Here is a 22918-nt window from a genome sequence, read left to right as displayed (position 1 = left end):
TGACCTGATGGGTGCAGGAATTGGGCAATGTAATAATCAAATATTCAGGATAGGTAAAAGATAGATAGATAGATAGATAGATAGATAGATAGATAGATAGATAGATAGATAGATAGATAGATAGATGCCTGCTTTTCTTTTTTGCATATATTTATATGACTAGGGATAGCTGTCTAGGAGGCCTTGCACCCTGCTTTGCATATTTGGTGCTGCTCTGACTTTTTCTTCATAGATAGATAGATAGATAGATAGATAGATAGATAGATAGATAGATAGATAGATAGATAGATGGGGTTCCTGGAGACTATTTTCCCAGTGTGATAGAACACCCGACTGCCAATCCATTCATTCCCTATAGACCTGCCAAAGAATGAATCGGCAGTTGAGCCTCCATTTTGGAGGGGTGATAAAAGTTCCCTCCAGGGATAAAAATTTCATGTTCTGTATTCAGTTCTGGCTCCAAAGGTTGGACACCCACCGACCAGCAAGTTATCCCCTCTCTGTTGAATAGGCGATAACTTGTTATCACTGGACGTACAATAACAAATTGTATTGTGGTACCGTGTTAGCCAGAAAAATCGATGTGAATACTTTTCTGCCCAATGATGACAGAAGTATTCTGGGAGTGATACCTTTATTGGCTAACCAGAAAATAATATGTTTGCAAGCTTTCAGAGCACAGTGACTCCTTCTTCAGGCAATTTTGTAATCATGCCTGAAGAAGGAGCCACTGTGCTCTGAAAGCTTGCAAACATATTATTTTCTGGTTAGCCAATAAAGGTATCACTCCTAGAATACTTCTGTCATCATTGGGCAGAAAAGTTATCACTGGACAAAGCCTTTAACATTAGTATTAAGCTTCACTTTCGCTTGTGATATTGTAAATATATTTCCATATTACATATATTCTTTACTAACCTGTAAACTTGTAATATAAAACACCAGTATGGAAATCAAAACCATAAAAGAATGTATATGAAATATATTCAATATAAAGATTAATGCCAAGACGTATGAATGTATATAAAAGAATGCCTTTATTTATTTTTTGGCAAATGGCACTTCATAATGTGCCTGTACTTGGAAAAATTATTTTAAAATAATTAAAAAAAATCATTAATAAAAATTCATAAAAATTCATGTAGGACTTGGACCTCAATAGGCACAAAATACCCTCATATATCTAATGTATAACTATATAACTACGTACAAAAAAAGAGATTGTGCAAAAATGCAAAAGGGTGCAAACATGCGAAAAAATAATAAATATATATATAAATTATACGTAAATTATATCAGATATATAATAAAGTGCAGATACGATGCATTGAATAATTGCAATCAAATAAATCCAATTAAGGTAAAGTGATGTAGGTAATATACCTATCCCACATGTGCTATATGCCAAAAACAAAGTATATGGATAACAGTGATGTACTGTATATCTTATACTATTAAGAGTAAAAAAGGGGGGCTAATGTATTTCTCATACCAATGAGGGTAAAGCCTTAATCAAAGATAAGGTGGTAAAAATATATATGCCAATGTCCTACGTGATAAGTGCACCAATAACAGGGAAAATGAAAGTGGTACTATATACCTGCAACGTCTGTCCCTCCAAGTACAGTGCACCCCGACGCACGTTCCGCATAAATCTTTCGTCAGGTGTTTCAGCTATTGTAAATCAGCAGCAGCATAACTTGAATCTTGTTGACCCCAATGTCAATTCTCCAACAGGACCCCCAATAATAACAGAGCTTTATCTCTATCAAGGCCCCCCTAGTCTTCAAGGCCTGGATACCACTGCTCACCTGCGACAGACCAAAACCATCTACAGTGAAATGTCACATTCATTTTTCTTGATTTGCTGGAGGGGACCGAGAATGTTTTATTAATGGTGCCATCATGGCAGGTGATATATAACCACATCTGAACTAAAGTCTACCATGCACATTTGTAAAAGTCAACAGAACAATGATTTCCAACTTCAGGTGGAATTTATTTTTTATTCTTTTGCTCTCTCAGTAGAAAGTCAGTCACCATTTATGTCCACACTCCTCGCCTAGCTGAGTGTGCATGTGCATGACTTTCTGTGAGCCCTTCTCAGATGAAATGGGACAGTCACAGAGATTTCTGCTAGAAATCAGTTCTGTGTAAATTCACCCTAACACATGAACATGCGGGGACTTTGTGAATTTTACTTACAATAGTACTGATGTGTGCACCGGTGTACGTGATTGGTTGACTTTTACTGGTGGGTGCACTTTCTATTATATAACCATATTTGTTATATGCAAACAGACAGCAATATAAAAAGACAGTTCATGAGGAACTAGACACCCTGATTTTCAGACATTTGAGGGAATATATTATGATAGGGCTTTTTAAAGTTTAAGGCTATGTACACACGTTGCGGATTCTCTGTGGAACCGAAGCGTTTTTTGTGGTGCAGAAACGCTGCAGATCCACAATTGATTTACAGTACAATGTAAATCAATGAGAAAAAAAAAAGATGTGCACACGTTGCAGAAAATCCGCTGCGGAAACGCTGCGGTTTAAAAGAAGTAGCATGTCACTTCATTTTTTGCGAATCTGCAGCGTTTTTGTACACATTCCATTATAGAAATCCGCAGGGGTAAAAAACGCAGCAAATCCACAAGAAAACTGTAGCAAAAATGCACAAAAAACATGAGAAATCCGAAGGTGCGTTTTCTGCTAGGAGAAGCAGAATCCGCACCAGAAATTCCTAAGGCTAATCCGCAACATGTGCACATAGCCTTAAAGTAATTTTCAAGTTGGTTGTGTCGCCGTTATATGCGTTAAACTTATCAGTCACATAACGTTTGGTTAAATTTGATGCATCTTAAGATATTACACTTCTGTCTATAAATGAAGTGAATTTTCAACTTCTTTGTTACATTTTAAGATGTGAAATTCATAAGTCTTGTTAAAATTTCATTTGCTCAAAAATGTCATTCATAGGACACTGCAACATTTTGACTAAAAAGATTTGATTCATGACTACAATTGCCTTATATTTCACAGTATCCACTTGAGACAAATGCTAAATTTGCATATCAGTCGTCCCACCACTTGCTTTCTTCAAAGTCTGAACCTGGTCAAGCAGGAAATCAATGAGTTCTATTATCCTGCCCAATGGAATCTTCATCCATTCCATATTAAAAGAATTGGAAGAAAACCCAATATTCTATGGAGGACTGCTGAAAAAAGCATCCATTCTGTTCATGGAAGATAGAGCTCTATGCCACACTGCTAAAAAACCAACATAGGTGGAAAAAAGGCATGTGGAATCCTCCATGGGCTAGTCTGTCACCTTATATGAATCCTATAAAACATGTCTGGTTTGTGCTTGATCGTTCAGTGAAACAACATTCACAAAACCTTCTTCTCTTGGAGAATTGTGTTTTTGCCTACTGAGTGAGCGAAGATTTCACGCAGGTCAAGCCAGAAGTACTCCCTTATTCCATGCCCACCCTGGATCACGATTTGAAAAAAGCAAGCCGTGGGGCAACTAAGTTTTAATTGGAATATCTTGGCTTTTCATAAAAGTTGTGAAATAAGATACAATGTGACTGATTCATAAAAACTTGTGCTGCACACCCCAATTTTATTGAAGGGCTCACTGGAGTGTGATGTGTCGCCTTTCATGGGAGGCACACACAAGTTAATGAATATGGTACATCTTTTCTGTAGCGCTAGCCTCCATGTGCCTCATCGGAAATGTTTTTCCAACATTACTCCAGAAATGCTACGCCATGTTGGCATAAGAAATGCTGGCATTTTTGCTGAATTTGATGGGCATTTGAAGCCATGACCATTTTGGCAGAGTTTCTTTAGATTGGCGTGAAAACGCCAAGAGTCAAAAAGTTCTGGCGCCACTCAGCAGTTTTCTGGTGTAAAAGCTTTGCTTTAAAATCAGATTGTTAGCTTATGGGATGTCTACATACAACATTTTCTTTCATTCACTTTACTCTTCCTATCGGCGACATTTCCTTTCGTTAGATACTTGAACATACTTAAAATCCTTGGGACGGTTGAAATTAAATACCATCAATAATTACTGGTAATACTGAGTGCAGTCATGTGGCTAACAAGCCCAGGTATTGCACATGGTAATAATAAGCGACTGTGTTTGGCCAGATCTGAATGCAGATTATGAAATTTCTTGAGCAGAACACATTCCAACAATACAATAGACAGATGAAGAAACCTCTAGACCTCAGTACTGTGGGAGTTTTGATTCCACTATCTCAAGTTGCATGACACCATCAGACATTACTTTTCATGAATGATTATTATATATCACGAAATATTAGCATACTGATACTAGAATACTGCAATAGATGACATCCATTATTATAATATCAAACTTCTCAATGTTAACTTATGCCTTCAATAAGAATCAATTACGGTACTAAACTACAGAAATTGTTCCAGAATTTTCTCTTAAATTGTCCCAAAAACTGTCTTATATATTTTGCAGCACATTTTTTATGTGTTTAAGACACTTTTTCTGGCATGTTCAACAATGCAAATTTGCAGAAAAGGGATGTGATTTATTGAGAAGGGAGGAATAACCTATATTGCAACACACTGCACAAAGATTGTGCCAAATTTTGACTAAATTTATTGGCCAAAGAAAGTCCATCATTAATTAGCAAGCGCCACTTTAAAATATTTGTTCTGAATTATAACTTTGCAACAATATGTAGTACTTAAAAGAGATTCACAAAAAAAAATAATGGCTGTGTACATCCACTCAAAGTCTCAGGTGTTTCTATGGTTGCTTGCTTCAGATACTGTATGGCATCAACAAGTGGACAAATTGACCACTAAAATAAAGCAAAGGTATGTTTATTGGTCATACTCACAAAATTAAAATAAAAATGCAAATATAACATTTTAAAATATTAGCCCATGTCGCCTGCTGTCTTACAATGCTTCGTTCTCATGTGGCTTTCTCTGTTAATTACTTTTTAGACGTTGATAAATTTGGTGCATTTCAAGACTATCTAACCTAAGTTTGCACTAAAATGTATAGTTTTATTAAATTGGACCCAATGAATCCTGTTCTGCCTCGCTTTCATATTTAGTCAGTTGAATACCTGCCATAAGGCAAGTCATACCACTGCTGTCAGTCCAAGAGCTGCAGCTTAGCTCTGAATTATTCTTACCCCAAATACAATTTCCAAATCCTAAAATCAGCCAAATACCTTTAGCACACAGCATGATTAGGGCACCCATTTTAATGCTTGAGACCTTTGACCAAGGTTTGTGTTTCTGCTTAATCAATGAATATCTGATGGTTAGTGAAGGCAGCAAATTTTCATTTTGTCAGGTTGTGTTTATTAATACATGTCCTGCATAAAACCATTCTTACCACTATAACTCACATACACCTTGCACTTGTAGTTTGCTTTCCACTGTTTGTGCATAAATCTGTAGGTCCACTAAATATGGCTATGGACCACAAATTTATCAAGAGATAAAGGGCTTGAGTTGAATATACTGAACTTTCTTATTCATTCCTTTGAAGTCTTGTTATCTCCTAATTATAGATGAAGAGGATCATAGTTGGTTCAGGTGATTAACGAGCTATAGGAGGTCTTAGGGTGCTTGGTACAGGATGTCATAGTCAATCAAACAGTGACAGGTGAAGACCCAGTTGTGTCCTCCAATCAGAGAGAGCATTGTTCCTGCTTTCCTCCTCCTAAAAATAATCCAGGGGCAAGTGGGAACATTCATGAAAGATACTTGAAGTGTTATCTCGCTGTCAAGTTATCCCAGATATAAGCTGATAATCTCATGCTTTACAGTAACCTGACAGTAGTGATGTTTCAAAGATTTTTCCACGGTTGACATTAAAATAGTTAAAAAAAATTGTGTTACTTGCCAAAAATGTATCTTATTTAATTAATTTAACTTGAAAAATGTTGTTTTAGATTTGTTTTAATACCGATTTAATTTCAAGAAAAAAAATATTAGTAAAAAAAATAAAGTAGTTTAAATAACACTATTTTTACTCAAAAGATAATAAGTATTTACTTTTTCACTGCAGTATTTTGTCCAGTAAACCCCATTAAGTAAACATGTTAAACATAGGATTCATAGCAAATGTAGATTGCAAAATTTTAAATAGTTATATGGTTTTTTTTACTTTACCTAAAAAAAGTAATCTACTAACTGCTGGTTATTTCTGGGTTTTTTTTGTACATTCTAAATTTTTCAAAATAATGTTTAAAGTTCAGATGGGCTAACTTCACATTAACACAGCTAAGTTATAATGTTGTATGACTGACACAACACTTGTACTCCACATTTAACCTCAGACCACAATAGAACACTGTATTGCTGAGCTCACTAAAACTACGGGGGAGGAAATTGTATTTACACTGTATGTTCCTGCAATTCTGTCAATTTTAAAAATGGAAACTACGGGACTAGACACATCAAGCGTTTACACCAGTTTTCTGGAGTAGAAAAATTAGAAAAGTTGCAAAATGTTTCCCTTTCAATCATCACCAGATGTGGCATAGCTTACCACATAAATCTTACTCAAGTTCCAAGACTGTCGAAGTGTACGGCACTTGTAAGATGCACATAATTCATTAAGTGGAGTGTTCCTCTTAACGAATCATACTTCTCTTACTTTGCCACGAACTATTCTAGAACGCCAGTCTTAATGAATTGGTCCAGAATTTTTATTTTATTTATTATACTTGCTTATATAACCCCATTCTATTCAATAGTGCTTTACAGATGTCACAATCACTGTGAAATTGGGGTTCACAATCTAAATTCCCTATCAGTATGTCTTTGGAGAGTGTGAGGAAACAGGAGTACCAAGAGAAAACCCACGCAATCACAGGGAGAACATACAAACTTCTTGCAGATGTTGTCCTTGGTGGGGTTTGTACCCAGGACCCCAGCGCTGCAAAGCAACAAGGCTAACAAATGAGCCTCCTTGCTGCCCTATAGTTGTACTTTTAATTCTCTTCTCTATGGAGGTGTTTGAATATGTTTTCAGAATGTAGGTAGAAGCTGAAATGGCACATACCCTGTAAAGCTTCCAGACACCAGCAAAGTAGGTTATATGTCTACAGACTATGTGTATTGAGATTTCATTAAAGTTAGCTAAATCTGGGACAGGCCAACCATCTGATATGTATAAGGACCTCCTGACTCTACCCAAACCGATGACGCTTGGCGTAAAAAGGATTTATTGGGGAAATTTGAATTCAAACTCTCAATCATTTTGTTCTCTAAACCCTCAGTAGAACCAAGCATTGATGTGTATGTGTGAGTCAGAATCGTCATCCATCTAAGGTATAAGGTCACTTTAATACAGCAAGTTGATATATGTTTCGTCAATTGTGTAAGTTTATTAGAGTCTTGAGAGTAGTTTGACATCTTTCGAATTAAAAATATACAAAAAGCCAGGGGCACAACCATATATATAAATGTAGAAAACTAGGGGTGCAGTGTCAGTAGTAATTAGAACATGAATTAATAAGAGAAATCACTAATGCAATTATGCACACCACAAAAAATATGAATGAAGTTATTTTATTAATTACATGAACACCCCACAATTATATTAAAACATAATTAAAACCAAAAAACAAAATCATCATGTATTTTGTATTTATTAATGTAATTAATAACATTTTGTATATAACTTCATTCATATTCTTTGTGGTGTGCATAATTGCAGTAGTGCTTTCTCTTTTTACTTCATCTTTCAAATTAAGGGACAGTTTGATGCAGTTTCTGATGCTTTAGTCGAAGTAGGCACAAGGAGCAGATACAAAAAATCAGAAGCCTTTCCTTTAGGGCTCATACTCACATGCGAGAAACTCAGATGAGTCTCGCACGTCAATACCCGGCACTGCACCCGGCACTCAGGTCGGAGCATGCGGCCGCATAGCAATACATGCAGCCCCACGCTCCGCTCCTGAGTGCCAGGTGCAATGTCGGGTATTGACATGCGAGACTCATCCGAGTTTCTCGCATGTGAGTATGAGCCCTAAGAGTCAATTTACAAGTGAGAAATTTGCTGCAAAAACTGAAAGTTTGTTGTTTTAGCTACATGTGCATGGTTTTCTCTAAGCCCTAAACTAAAGGTACACTTAGTGATTTACCAACGATCACGACCAGCGATACGACCTGGCCGTGATCGTTGGTAAGTCGTTGTGTGGTCGCTGGAGAGCTGTCACACAGACAGCTCTCCAGCGACCAACGATGCCGAAGTCCCTGGGTAACCAGGGTAAACATTGGGTTACTAAGCGCGGGGCCACGCTTTATAACCCGATATTTACCCTGGTTACCATTGTAAATGTAAAAAAAAAAAAAACACTACATACTCACATTCCGATGTCTGTCACGTCCCTCGCCGTCAGCTTCCCGCACTGACTGTGAACGCCGGCCGTAAAGCACAGCACAGCGGTAACGTCACACACGCTGATCCAGCGATGACAGCGGGTGATCCAGCGACGAAATAAAGTTCTGGCCTTCTAGCTCTGACCAGCGATGTCACAGCAGGATCCTGATCGCTGCTGCGTGTCAAACACAACGAGATCGCTATCCAGGACACTGCAACGTCACGGATCGCTATCGTTATCGTTCAAAAGTTGCTCAGTGTGAAGGTACCTTAACATTGCTGAAACTAGTCTCCCACATGTAAACTTAATATTTGTCATGTCTTTAGGATACAGTCCACTTATGATTTAGCTAATTGCGTCAGAGATACTTGTCTTTGAGGAGCATTTGTCTTCCATATTATCCAAATAGATTTTCTTAGAGCTAAATATTGTTGCTATTCATGTAATAAAGATTAAGTTTGATCCCATTCCTCCCAATATATAGAGCTGTGGTTTTCAAAATGAGTTACCAGTACTTTTTTTGTGATGGTATAATCTGTGAAGTATATAATGGCATTTTTGCTGAATTCTAAGCCTGATTGTATATGCTGCCCATTGCTGCATGTGCCCGAAACTCCACCCAACATGATGCTCAATGGACCCAGTAAGAATTTGATTTAAAAATCATGAAGCTATTGGGAATCACAATGGACGGAGTTTGAGACACATGTAGCAAGATGCAGCTCGTGCAATCACCATAATTCATCAGTAAAGGAAGGAGGTTATTCAATTAGAAGAAAGTCAAGTGTGTATTTTTTCTGGATATTGACTTTTAGTGTGCTTTAACTGTGGGAATATTTCATAACAACGGCTTGCGCAGACAACCCTATTTTCAGTCTGAGTGTGATTCGACAAAACATCGAATCACACTCCGATCAATGTTATTCTATGGGGCTGTGTACATGTTCAATTTTTTCCTTGAAGCGAGTCTTTCTGTGGAAAAATCAGACTGTACTCAGATCAAAGTGATTAGAGTGTGATTAGCATAATTGGACCGATTTTCTCGGATGAGAGAAACTGTGTTCTTGTGACCATAGCCTTACATGCTGTAATATATGATCCTAGTGAAACATTTAAAATACAACTTCAAATTCAAATGACTTAGCTAGACTTACCAGAGTGAGAGTTACTCTGTTCTGCTGGTGGCTCTCCCCTCTGGCTAATATATGGGGTGCCAAATAGGAGACCCTCTTTCTATGATGCTCATGTGCCCTAATAGGGAACATAACATGGGGGTGTGGGGATTCACCTGCACCCTATTAGTGATAAGTGAATGTGCTCCGATAACGTGTTATCCGAGAATGCTCGTGTGCTAACAGAGTGTCTTCAGTGTGCTCAAAATATCTGTTCGAGCCCCCGCGGCTGCCTGTCTTGCAGCTCATGGACAGCAGCAACACATTCAGGGATTGCCTAGCAAACAGGTAATCCTTGCTTGTGTTACAGCTGTCAAACAGCTGCGAGAAAAGTAGACGTGGAGACTTGAACATATTTTTGAGCACATCAAAGAGTAGAGTATAGTGATGAGTCCCAGTGCCTGCATGTCTCGCAGCTGCAAGATATGCAGCCACGGGGAATCAAACATATTTTTTGAGCACGCTGAAGACACTCAATTAGCACTCAAGCATGCCCAGATAACACATTATCCGAGTACGTTCGCGCATCACTACACTCTACCAATGACTAATATGCCGTGCCACAGTTCTTTACTACTGTCATAAGACTATTTAGGAATCCTTCATTATCTTCTGGCTGTCACAGCAATCCTTGCTCACACTACGTGTAAAGCTGCCCAGATCATCAATCAGGGATATTTTCAGTGTATGCAAGTGAAGTGATGTAATCAATTACTGTCCTAACAACCAAATCAACAGTAACAGCTCTGTGACGGCATTCAGGTTTAGGAAAGCCTGTGGCACTAAACTGGTATAAGCGACATAGTGGAAAGCATGGGGCTATTTATAATACACTCTGAAGCACATCTCTCTATTTTAGATGTTGGAGTCATTACCATAACCTTGTTGGAATGCATGCAGAGGACAGAACAATCCTAACCGAATACTTGTGCAGCTAAGATTAATCCCGAAACAGACAGACATGTATGCATGAGCAATAGCTGTGTGCTCAATGTTAGTGCACATCCCGCCAACATAAACCCCAGCAAATTATAGCTTATGCATAGTCATATATGTAATAAACATAATGACATGTAGTATAATTGGATCAAGAATTTAAGAGTTGTCTTTGCACTGCAATTGTGGACATTATATGTAGGCAAATGCTAATATACTATAGAGAATATGTTACAGGCTTCTTTAGCTTCTAAAATAGGATTACCTTACTTTATTTGGCCTTTCCAGTGAAAATTAAAAATATCACAGCTACTTAGATCCTCACATGAAATATTTTTGAAGTCTTTTGTACTGCCGACCTTTCTATTTATAATTAACTATCAGTAAGTAGTCTGCTCTGTTACAGTGGGCGTGCGTTCCAGTCACCGGTCACTGTGTCTATGTGTAAGGTGCAAGGCGGTAGTAATGGGCGAGGGGTTGCGTTCCCACACCCTGGCACCCCACAAATAAACCGTGTCCCAGTCCCTTAGTGTCACGCTGTGTACAATGCAGTGTACTCACATTCAGGTCGCAGGTCTCCGCTGTCATCCCGGATCCAGGAACAGCCGCACATAAATCAGGGGACACTTGCTTCATAACAAACAGTTTAACTTTAATGTTCAAATGATTATACAGCACAGTACATTATGTTCAGTCTGAGATATCCCTTTGCTTAAGGACTCCTTCGGACCCCGGGACACTCTATCTGAATCCGCACCCCTCATGAAACCCGTCCCATCTCCCTCATGTGTCTCCCCATCTGGCTTCCACTTGTTAGAAGGGAATAAGGCACACTTTCCACTGCCTACTTCTGGCCGTAGGCCCCAAACATTGCAGGAATGTTCACAAAAGACAGTAGCCAGTGTTCTCATGCTACAAGAATAGTGCTTACATCTTGTGCCCTCCAGCCCTCTGGCTGGTCACACTTTCCTTACCTTGCAATCTAATCTTTCACTCTAGTCTCACTGCACTGGCCAGGAAGCATTCCCCTTCTTAACTGACCCTGGACTCTCAACCAGTGCTGTCCCCAAACATTTAACTGTATCATAACCTGTCTGCCCCAGAAGCCTATTGCTGGGAAAACTTCACCTTTTACCTACGTAGCGTCAGTCACTATTTTCTAGTAGTATGCATTAAACTTCCTATACTAATCTGCTGACAACTAAATCTTTCATGCTTTCTAACTTAATCCCTATATCCTATGCTATACCTTATAATCTAAAATTCATGCTAGACTTTCCTTACACACTATACATCAATAACTTTATGCATTAATCACAAAACATTACATTAACTTAGTGCCTATAAAATTTTATGCAGATTCACTTATTATATTACTCATACAATACAATAAAACCATGTCATAACACATATTCAAATACAGTACTTGCAGACATTGTTCTTAGTGGAAGAGGTGTTTTACAGCTCCTGTCACACCCTTACATATGAGCCTGACAGCAGTTGTTACCTTTCCTACTCCTCGCCCTGTAAATACACTTCTGTTGATACACCGATCCATACAACTCAAAAATGTCCTGCTTTCCTCATATGTAAGGCAGATTTCCAGGACCTATGAGTAGCCATCCATCCTTACTCTGTTTAACTCCATCTGCATGTTGTAGCAGTGTAAGGAGACAGATATACTGCCCACGATCCCTCTTGAAGTCACGTGTATAGTTGTAAATGTACCTTAATGTGTAATGTGTATTATGACATTATGATACGCGTTGTTAGTGATGGTGTTGTAGTTTGGCCGACAGTAGTGAGAGCTAGGGGTAATGTTTGGGACTAACCTAGAGTGCGAGGGGCTAAGGTGAAGGGATAGAGACAGATTCCTGTCAGGAAGTTAAACAGGGTCTAGCTTGCAGTTAGAGCAGACATTTTGTCTGAGTACTCAGCAGAGCCGCATGAGTTGGGTGTCCCCAAAGTGAGTAGAGACCGAGGCAGTGGATAGCATGATCCAGAGAAGAAAAAAGGAGAAGTGACAGTGGCTCAATTATATTGAGGTCAGGAGACTGAGATGGCCCCTCCTGAACCTTCACTTTGTTCTGCTGTAGCCAATGACAGATCAACTTGGCCTTGTGTTTTGGATCGTTGTCATGTTGGAACGTCCAAACACATCCCATGCGCACCTTCCGGGCTGATGAGTGCAAATTTGCCTCCAGTATTTTCTGATAAGGGCGGCACGGTGGCTTAGTGGTTAGCACTGCAGCCTTGCAGCGCTGGAGTCCTGGGTTCGAATCCCACCAAGGACAACATCTGCAAAGAGTTTGTATGTTCTCTCCGTGTTTGCGTGGGTTTCCTCCGGGCACTCCGGTTTCCTCCCACATTCCAAAGACATACTGATAGGGAATTTAGATTGTGAGCCCCATCGGGGACAGTGATGAGAATGTGTGAAAAAAATGTAAAGCGCTGCGGAATATGTTAGCGCTATATAAAAATAAAGATTATTATTATTATATTATAACATATTACATTCATCTTTCCTTCAACTTTGACCAAGCTTTCTGTGCCTTTGTAGCCCACCCATCCCTAAAACATTAGCGGACCACTTCCGTGCTTTACAGTAGGAATGGTGTTCCTTTCATCATAGGCCTTGTTGACCTCTCTCCAAATGTATCATGTATGGTTGTGGCCACAACGTCCAATTTTGGTCTCATCACTCCAAATTACCTTGTTCCAGAAGTTTTGAGGCTTGTCTCTGTGCTGTTTTGTGTATTGTATGTGAGATACTTTGTGGCATTTGAGCAGTAATGACGTTCTTCTGGTGACTCAACCATGTAGCCCATTTTTCTTCAAGTGCCTCCTTATTGTGCATCTTGAAAAAACCACACCACTAGTTTTCAGAGAGTCCTGCATTTCAGCTGATGTTATTTGTGGGTTTTTCTTTGTATCCCAAAATAATTTTCCTGGTGGTTGTTGAAGACATCTTTGTTGGTCTACCTGACCGTGGTTTTGATTTTACAAAGCCCCTGATTTTCCATTTGTTTATCACAGTTTGAACGCTGCTGACTGGCATTATCAATTCCTTGGATATCTTTTTATATGCCTTTCAAGTTTTACATAGTTCAACTAGCTTTTCCTGTAGATCTGTTGACAATTTTTTCACTTTTCCCATGACTCACAATCCAGAAACGTCAGTGGCTTGTTGAAATATGCAAGAGTCTCTGTGGATCCCAGAAACTCACTCAGCTTTTATGCACACACACTGATTACAAGCAAACAGGTCACAGGAGAGCATGTTACCTTTAGTAGCCATTCAAACCCATCTGTGTCAACTTCTTTGCATGTTATCAGGCCAAAATCACCAGGGTATGTAAACTTTTGATCAGGGTCATGTGAATGTTTTGGGTTGTCATTATGATTTAAGAAGATAAAACACACAGTAGTTTGACAATAAATGGCTTCACACAACCACTAACCATAAGCGGAGAAAACATTTTGGTGTTATCATTCATATTCCCTAAAAAAAGGCCAAGAAAGCAAAAATTCTGCCGGGGTATGTAAACTTTTGAGCACAACTGTATATGTGAGTGATATATATAATTAGTGCAGTGCATGTGTAGTTTACTGTACATGTATTTTGGGTAAGAATTAAAAGAAAAAATGTTGAGGGGTCACCCATATTATTCTTAATCAGCTGAGGGAAAGTCGATATCTGGGGCAGTGGAGGGCTGATGTTCTTGGTCTGGGAGAGCACCAATATCCATGGTTCCTTCCTAGCCTATTAATGTCAGCCTCCAGCTGTCTGCTTAGCCTTTGCTGGTTATAAATTATTATTTTTTTGGGGTCCCCCATTTTAATAACCAGTAAAGGCTACATACACAGCTTTGAGCTGAAATTAATATTCTAGGAAGCTCCATATTTATTACCCCTTCCCATGCTATAAACATCAGCCCCCAGCTGTCAGTTTTCCCTCAGTGGATTATTAAAAATTAGGAGGTCCACATGCCATTTTTTTTTATTTCTTTATACCGTATATCTCTTCTATTGTATTCGGACAGTTCACGCTGTGAATTTACTGAATTCAGCTGATGAAAAGTTGGGTTTCCTATGAGATGGATGCGTAAAAATCTCATGGCTCACGAATGGTCCATGTGCAGTGCAATTTTTTTCTAGCACCCATTAACTGCAAATTTTTCCTCACCCTAATTCCAAGTGAGGAAAAACTCACAGATGAGCACAGCCTCATTGACTAACATTGTAGCGACTGTAATGCGAAGTTTTCTCACATTGCACTCCCGAGCTGATGTGAGCGGACCCTAAGCTATGTTTACTGCATTCAATCATGGGTATATGTGTTTTTACTGAAATTGTGACTGTTGGCACAAGAATTTTGGAAATGTAAAAAGAACTGCTGTCAGAAAATGAGTCAGTGTGTGGCTGAAGGCATGCCGCAATTTAAAAAATAGGGTTTGACAAAGCTTTAGAAGAGTCTGTCAAAAATTCTACCCCAACATAAAGATGTAGGTATTGGAGTTACAAAACGTTTTAGCATGAGGAGAACATGAAGGACTATAACATGAAAAGACAACTGCAAGAACAGTGAAATTTGAGGAAGACCAATGTATGTACGTGTCACTGGAGAAGTACTGTACGTGGTTATGCTTTTGACATGGATATGCTGTCTGTGTAATACACATATTGTGATGTATTATATGATGTATATACAGTGGGGCAAAAAAGTATTTAGTCAGTCAGCAATAGTGCAAGTTCCACCACTTAAAAAGATGAGAGGCGTCTGTAATTTACATCATAGGTAGACCTCAACTAAGGGAGACAAACTGAGAAAAAAAAATCCAGAAAATCACATTGTCTGTTTTTTTAACAATTTATTTGCATATTATGGTGGAAAATATGTATTTGGTCAGAAACAAAATTTAATCTCAATACTTTGTAATATATCCTTTGTTGGCAATGACAGAGGTCAAACGTTTTCTGTAAGTCTTCACAAGGTTGCCACACACTGTTGTTGGTATGTTGGCCCATTCCTCCATGCAGATCTCCTCTAGAGCAGTGATGTTTTTGGCTTTTCGCTTGGCAACACGGACTTTCAACTCCCTCCAAAGGTTTTCTATAGGGTTGAGATCTGGAGACTGGCTAGGCCACTCCAGGACCTTGAAATGCCTCTTACGAAGCCACTCCTTCGTTGCCCTGGCGGTGTGCTTTGGATCATTGTCATGTTGAAAGACCCAGCCACGTTTCATCTTCAATGCCCTTGCTGATGTTAGGAGGTTTGCACTCAAAATCTCACGATACATGGCCCCATTCATTCTTTCATGTACCCGGATCAGTCGTCCTGGCCCCTTTGCAGAGAAACAGCCCCAAAGCATGATGTTTCCACCACCATGCTTTACAGTAGGTATGGTGTTTGATGGATGCAATTCAGTATTCTTTTTCCTCCAAACACGACAAGTTGTGTTTCTACCAAACAGTTCCAGTTTGGTTTCATCAGACCATAGGACATTCTCCCAAAACTCCTCTGGATCATCCAAATGCTCTCTAGCAAACTTCAGACAGGCCCGGACATGTACTGGCTTAAGCAGTGGGACACGTCTGGCACTGCAGGATCTGAGTCCATGGTGGCGTAGTGTGTTACTTATGGTAGGCCTTGTTACATTGGTCCCAGCTCTCTGCAGTTCATTCACTAGGTCCCCCCGCGTGGTTCTGGGATTTTTGCTCACCGTTCTTGTGATCATTCTGACCCCACAGGGTGGGATTTTGCGTGGAGCCCCAGATCGAGGGAGATTATCAGTGGTCTTGTATGTCTTCCATTTTCTAATTATTGCTCCCACTGTTGATTTCTTCACTCCAAGCTGGTTGGCTATTGCAGATTCAGTCTTCCCAGCCTGGTGCAGGGCTACAATCTTGTTTCTGGTGTCCTTTGACAGCTCTTTGGTCTTCACCATAGTGGAGTTTGGAGTCAGACTGTTTGAGGGTGTGCACAGGTGTCTTTTTATACTGATAACAAGTTTAAACAGGTGCCATTACTACAAGTAATGAGTGGAGGAAAGAGGAGACTCTTAAAGAAGAAGTTACAGGTCTGTGAGAGCCAGAAATCTTGATTGTTTGTTTCTGACCAAATACTTATTTTCCACCATAATATGCAAATAAATTGTTAAAAAAACAGACAATGTGATTTTCTGGATTTTTTTTTCTCAGTTTGTCTCCCATAGTTGAGGTCTACCTATGATGTAAATTACAGACATCTCTCATCTTTTTAAGTGGTGGAATTTGCACTATTGCTGACTGACTAAATACTTTTTTGCCCCACTGTATATATATATATATATATGTAGATTGTAAGCCCTCGCGGGCAGGGTCCTCTCTCCTCCTGCACCAGATGTGACTTGTATTGTCCAAGATTATTGTACCTGTTTTTATTATGTATACCCCTCCTCACATGTAAAGCGCCATGGAATAAATGGCGCTATAATAATAAATAATATAGATAGATAGATAGATAGATAGATAGATAGATAGATAGATATATTACATTTTTGCACAATAAAAACTTGTTCTATGGAAAAAAAAAGTAATTGACTCATCACAATTTTAGAGTCATACCTTTATAAATGTTTCCACTTTCCAGTCACATGTGAACATGTTTTTGCTAATTGAGTTTTGGGGTTTATACTATTTAATTTATTACTTAAATCTAAAACTATTTTTAGTACAAAAATAGTAAATATTTAATTGGTTTTGTGCTTTTTATTTATTTTTTATTTACTGTTTATAGTGTAGTGTAAGAAAATAAAATAATGGCGGAATGGTTAAAAATTGTTATCTTTATTCTATGAGTTATTACAATTTCTGTTGTACCAAATACACATTTTTTTTATAGGGAACTATTTTAAAACTATAAAATGTTAAAAAACAAATGAAAATATATTGGCAGCAGATTAATCTGTGTACTGTCCAATCGTTCGACAGTGAACATATATCTATTGAAGAACAAAGATAACAGTTTACAACTGGTATTCCTTATTGCTTAGGATCTTAGTCTCTTGTGTGTCAGCTTGCACAGTGAAAGTAACACAAACAGTGAGTGGACAGGAACCTCCATTTTTTGTTTGTTTAACAATATTTGTTTGTTTGGCAATATGTCATGATCCAGACTGGGTTTGAGCCTCTGACTGGGTTCAGGTTGGCTATTTATCGCCGCTGCTTCCTGCAGGCTATGTCAGTTATAGTTTTTGCTTAGTGCTGCTGTAGCTGACTCTGATTGCTCTGATTGGTCCTGCTGCGTTTGCTGTCTGAACCCGTGTCTCTGTTTTCCCTGTTACCGTCTTGACTCAGTGTTTCCCTTTAGTGTGCAGACTCCCTGGTTTTGACTTGGCTGGTATCCTGACCTGTTTCTGTCCTTTGACATTTGGCTTATCCGCTCCTGACCGTTACGGACTCCCTGACTTGTTTCTGACCGCGAGTTTGCTTATTCCTTTGGTACTACGCTACAGTCTAGGATTTGACCCAGCTTGTTTGACTATTCTGCTGCCACCTGTGGTAGCCTCACTGCTGCACTGCAGGTCAGCTCTTTTTAGGTGCAGACCTGCTTCCTCTCTACTGCCATCTAGTGAAGCCTGCACATACCTGCATTGCAGCAGCATGTCACAATATAACACTATTGCTGTAGACAGAAACTCGGGAATTTTAAACAGTACTAAAGAGTATTTGATGCAATACATACAACAATAAGCATTATTCCAACAAAATGTTTTGTTTTTATTGAGGGAGAGAGGTTTTGTGTGGGGAGATAATTTTCTTTTAGCTTAAAGGGAAACAAGGCTGTGTAGATTATATGAATTGAAGTCTAATGCCATCATATGCCATATGGAAATTTGCTGACAAGTGTTTGCTGGACATTGATTGTTCAACTTTCCTTTATGTCACCTTTCTTGCTAGAGAAATGTATTCCTATAGTTTGCATTTTGTATCTGGCATTTGGTGAATGTGACCCTTTTTGCCACTTTCTTTTGGGTGAATTTTCCAACTCATTTTCATATGGTAGGAGACAAATCAAATGCAGTTTTTTTTCTGGGTATGCTACTACTATAAATGACACCATAGATTTGTTTAGACTTCATTTTATGTCACCGATTTAGTTGTGTTAGTAGCTTGCTATGTTTAATTATGCAAACACATTCCTTTCAAATGGCATTTTCACAGACAGATTTTAACCGCGCAGGATGGGTGATAAATGTTGGATCACTGAAGGCCCCAAGACTGGTACCTCCCATTCTATGATAATGTAAGATGCCTGAGGGCAGTAGTCATGGGTGAGCTGTTGCTCCATGTCACCCAGGCACTTTACAGAAAAGAATGGGTCCTGGCTATATGATGGTGTTGGCACTATCAGGGCCTTGCACCTGTGCAGGCCGCCAGTGGCCGATCATATGGGCCGGCCAGGAGAATAGGTGTTAAAGTTCAATAAAGGAAACCTCCATTCTAAAACACAGTTCTTATTGAACAGAATCTTGACAAGGGTTGTACAAAAGTAATGGCGGATACAAAGGACTTTTCCTTTAGAGTGAAAAGCATTTTCACACACATCATTTCCTTCCTCTATAGTCTACTCCAAAGCTGGAAAAACACTCTGTTTTGCCTCACTTCGTCACAGCCTAATAAGCAGGTCTCTACCTGCTCAGCAGTTCCGCGTCATGTTTCTTGCACTACTGGCATCCTGGATCTACCGCTCGGGACTAGTGATGGGCAAGCACTAAAATGCTCGGGTGCTCATTGGTCGAGCAAATTGGAATACTTGGGTACTCTACCCGAGAAACGAGCCCAATGTAAGTCTGTGAGAAACGCAAGCATTTTTACCGCGATCCCCCCAAGGGTCCTTTTAAGGTCTAAAAACATCTGAAAATGATGGAAACACTGCTCAAATGACATGGGATCATCATGGGGATCGCTCCTGGAAGCATTTCTGACTCCTAGGTCACAGCTGTAAGCAATGTTATCAGAGTTTCATGCCATTTTTACAGGTGCACCAAAAAAACATACAAAAACGAAACCAAAATGGATTTTACTGGGAAATATGTTAAAGTACATTCTTTCCACGGTAATGACTTGTATATAAGGCAAAATAATTAACCCCAGACCAAAATGTTCCTCCACCACTTGGGCTATGTTCACACGCAGCGTTTTTGATGTGTTTTTGAACTTTAGCATTGCTTTCAACCAATATAAATGCATTCTCTGGGAAAGTCATTGTAACATTTAACAACTCTAGCTGGCCATGTGCTGTGTGACACATAAGGAGACACATCTTGATTAATTTATGAAGAAGGGACTCTTAAAGTCACAAAGCCTATTTTTAGAGGGGCATCATGCGGCATCAATATTCTTAAATGGTCATTATTAAACAGTGGGTCTCCTATGCTGTTGTTGCCAATAGCTCTTTCATGAGAGATATAGGAGGGCTACCTGAAAAAATATTGCATTGAATGCAAGGCCTGCCCTGCTATCAAGTCATATGCACCCCAAGAATCCCTTGAACCCAAGTACTGGAAGGCCGCAGGAAAACCCACTTCACATTATTCATTTTATACTCCCATAATGTTTTCTTATGTATTAACTGCAAGGCCTGCCTTGCTACCGAGTCATATGCACCACAAGAAGCTTTTGAACCCAGGTACTGGATGGCCACAGGAAAACTCACTTCCCAGTCTTCAGTTGGTCCTGCCATACTGTTTCCTTATGCATTGAATGCAAGGGCCGCTTTGACCTAAATTTGCACTCACCCCAATCCCCCTTGTAAGAAACAAGGAGGAGGGCCGCCTAAAAAAACTGTCCCATTACAAAGGAGCGGGTCTCCTAGACTTATAATGCACATACATTAAGTGCATGGGGTGACAACCATTTCCCCATTGGGGTACATTTTAAAGAAATTTTTTATGGGGATCATAGACACCCTTGCCAAAAAATTGACTTTCTGTAGCAGCATAGAACACGTTCACCCTGGTGTTCTAGTGGCGGAGAATGATGAGATGTGGAGGAAAGCCTCATTAAAAAATAGGCCCAATTTAAAGGAGCGGGTTTCCTAGACTTGTAATGACCATACGCTAAGTGCATGGGCTGACAAACATTTCCCTATGGGGGGAGCATTTTTTAAACAATTTTTTATGGGGATCATAGACACCCTTGTCAAAAAATTGACTGTCTGTAGCAGCACGGTACACGTTAAACCGTGGTGATCTAGTGGCGGTGGATGATGAGACGTGGAGGAAGGCCTCATTAAAAAATAGGCCCAATTTAAAGGAGCTGGTCTCCTAGACTTGTAATGCCCATACACTAAGTGCATGGGCTGACAAACATTTCCCCATGGGGGGGTACATTTTTTAACAAATTTTTATGGGGATCATAGGCACCCTTGACAAAAAATTGACTGACCGTAGCAGCATAGAACACGTTTACCCTCGTTTTCTAGTGGCTGAGAATGATGGGACGTGGGGGAAGGCCTCATTAAAAAAATAGGCCCAATATAAAGGAGCTGGATTATAATGCCCATACACTAAATGCTTGGGCTGACAAATATTTCCCCATGGGGGGTACATTTTTTAAAACATTTTTATTGGGATTATAGACACCATTGCCAAAAAATTGACTGGCTGTAGCAGCGCGGAACACATCAATCATGGTGATCTTGTGGCGGTGGATGATGAGACGTGGAGGAAGGCCTCATTAAAAAATAGGCCTAATTTAAAGAGCAGTTCTCCTAGACTTGCAATGCCCATACACTAAGTGCATGGGCTGACAAAAATTACCTCATGGGGTACATTTTTAAAAATTTTTTCATGGGATCATAGACACCCTTGCCCAAAAATTGACTGACTGTAGCAGCATAGAACGCGTTCACCCTCATATTCTAGTGGCGGAGAATGATGAGACGTGGAGGAAGGCCTCATTAAAAAAAATAGGCCCAATTTAAAGGAGCTGGTCTCCTAGACTTGTAATGCCCTACACTAAGTGCATGGGCTGACAAGCATTTCCCCATGAGGGGTACTTTTAAAAAAAAAAAATTATGGGTTCATAGACACCCTTGGCAAAAAATTGACTGGCTGTAGCAGCATGGAACACGTTAACCCTGGTGATCTAGTGGTGGTGGATGATGAGACGTGGAGGAAGGCCTCATTAAAAAATAGGCCCAATTTAAAGGAGCTGGTCTCCTAGACTTGTAATGCCCATACACTAAGTGCATGGGGTGACAAACATGCTCCCATGTGGGGGACATTTAAAAAAAAAAATGTTTTATGGGGATCATAGACACCTTTGCCAAAAAATTGACTGGCTGTAGCAGCATAGAACACGTTCACCCTCGTGTTCTAGTGACAGAGAATCATGAGATGTGGAGTAAGGCCTCATTAATAACTAGGCCCAATTTAACCCCTTTCTGACCTCGGACGGGATAATACGTCCAAGGTAAGATACCCCGCTTTGATGCAGGGCTCCGGCGGAGAGCCCACATCAAAGCCGGGACATGTAAGCTGTTTTGAACAGCTGACATGTGCCCGCAATAGCGGCGGGTGAAATCACGATTCACCCGCCGCTATTAACTAGTTAAATGCCACTGTCAAACGCTGACAGCGGCATTTAACTGGCGCTTCAGGCCATCCGGCCGGAAATGAGCGCATTGCCGACCCCCATCACATGATCGGGGGTCAGCGATGCTTCTGCATAGTAATCATAGAGGTCCTTGAGACCTGGTTACTGATCCCGGCTAGCTGTGAGTGCCACCCTGTGGTCGGCGCTCATAGCACACCTACAATTCAGTTACATAGCAGCGATCTGATGATCACTGCTATGCAGCAGAGACTATCGAGTTGTGCCAGCTTCTAGCCTCCTATGGAGGCTATTGAAACATGGCAAAAGTAAAAAAAAAAGTTAAAAAAATAAATCGTTGAAAAAAAAATCAAACCTACACATATTTGGTACCGCTGCATTCAGAATAGCCCGATCTATCAATAAAAAAAGGATTAACCTGATCGCTAAACGGCGTAGAGAGAAAAAAATTTGAACCGCCAGAATTATGTTTTTTTGGTCGCCTCGACATTGCATTAAAATATAATAATGGGTGATCAAAAGAACGTATCTGTACCAATATGGCATCGTAACAAATGCCAGCTCGGCACGCAAAAAATAAGCCCTCAACCAACCCCAGATCATGAAAAATGGAGACGCTACAGGTATCGGAAAATGGCACACTTTTTATTTTTTTTCGCAAAGTTTTGACATTTTTTTTCACCACTTAGACAAAAAATAACATTTTTTAGCATTTAGTGAATCTAGCAAAACAGCCAACCAAAAAACAAGTGTGGGATTGCACTTTTTTTGCAATTTTACCGCACTTGGAAATTTTTTCTCGTTTTC

General features: G+C 39.7%; 1 protein-coding gene across 3 annotated transcripts in view; it reads left to right on the top strand.

Annotated features, from left to right (window-relative positions):
* The window catches only part of LDB3 (LIM domain binding 3), a 332032-nt gene that overhangs the window by 30012 nt on the left and 279102 nt on the right, over positions 1-22918 (top strand). The window lies entirely within an intron of this gene.

The sequence above is a fragment of the Ranitomeya imitator genome, chromosome 2 (assembly GCF_032444005.1).
Source record: "Ranitomeya imitator isolate aRanImi1 chromosome 2, aRanImi1.pri, whole genome shotgun sequence".
NCBI classification, from domain to species: domain Eukaryota; kingdom Metazoa; phylum Chordata; class Amphibia; order Anura; family Dendrobatidae; genus Ranitomeya; species Ranitomeya imitator.
Note: the sequence above shows the minus strand (reverse complement) of the source record. Positions and strands in the feature narration are given on the sequence as shown.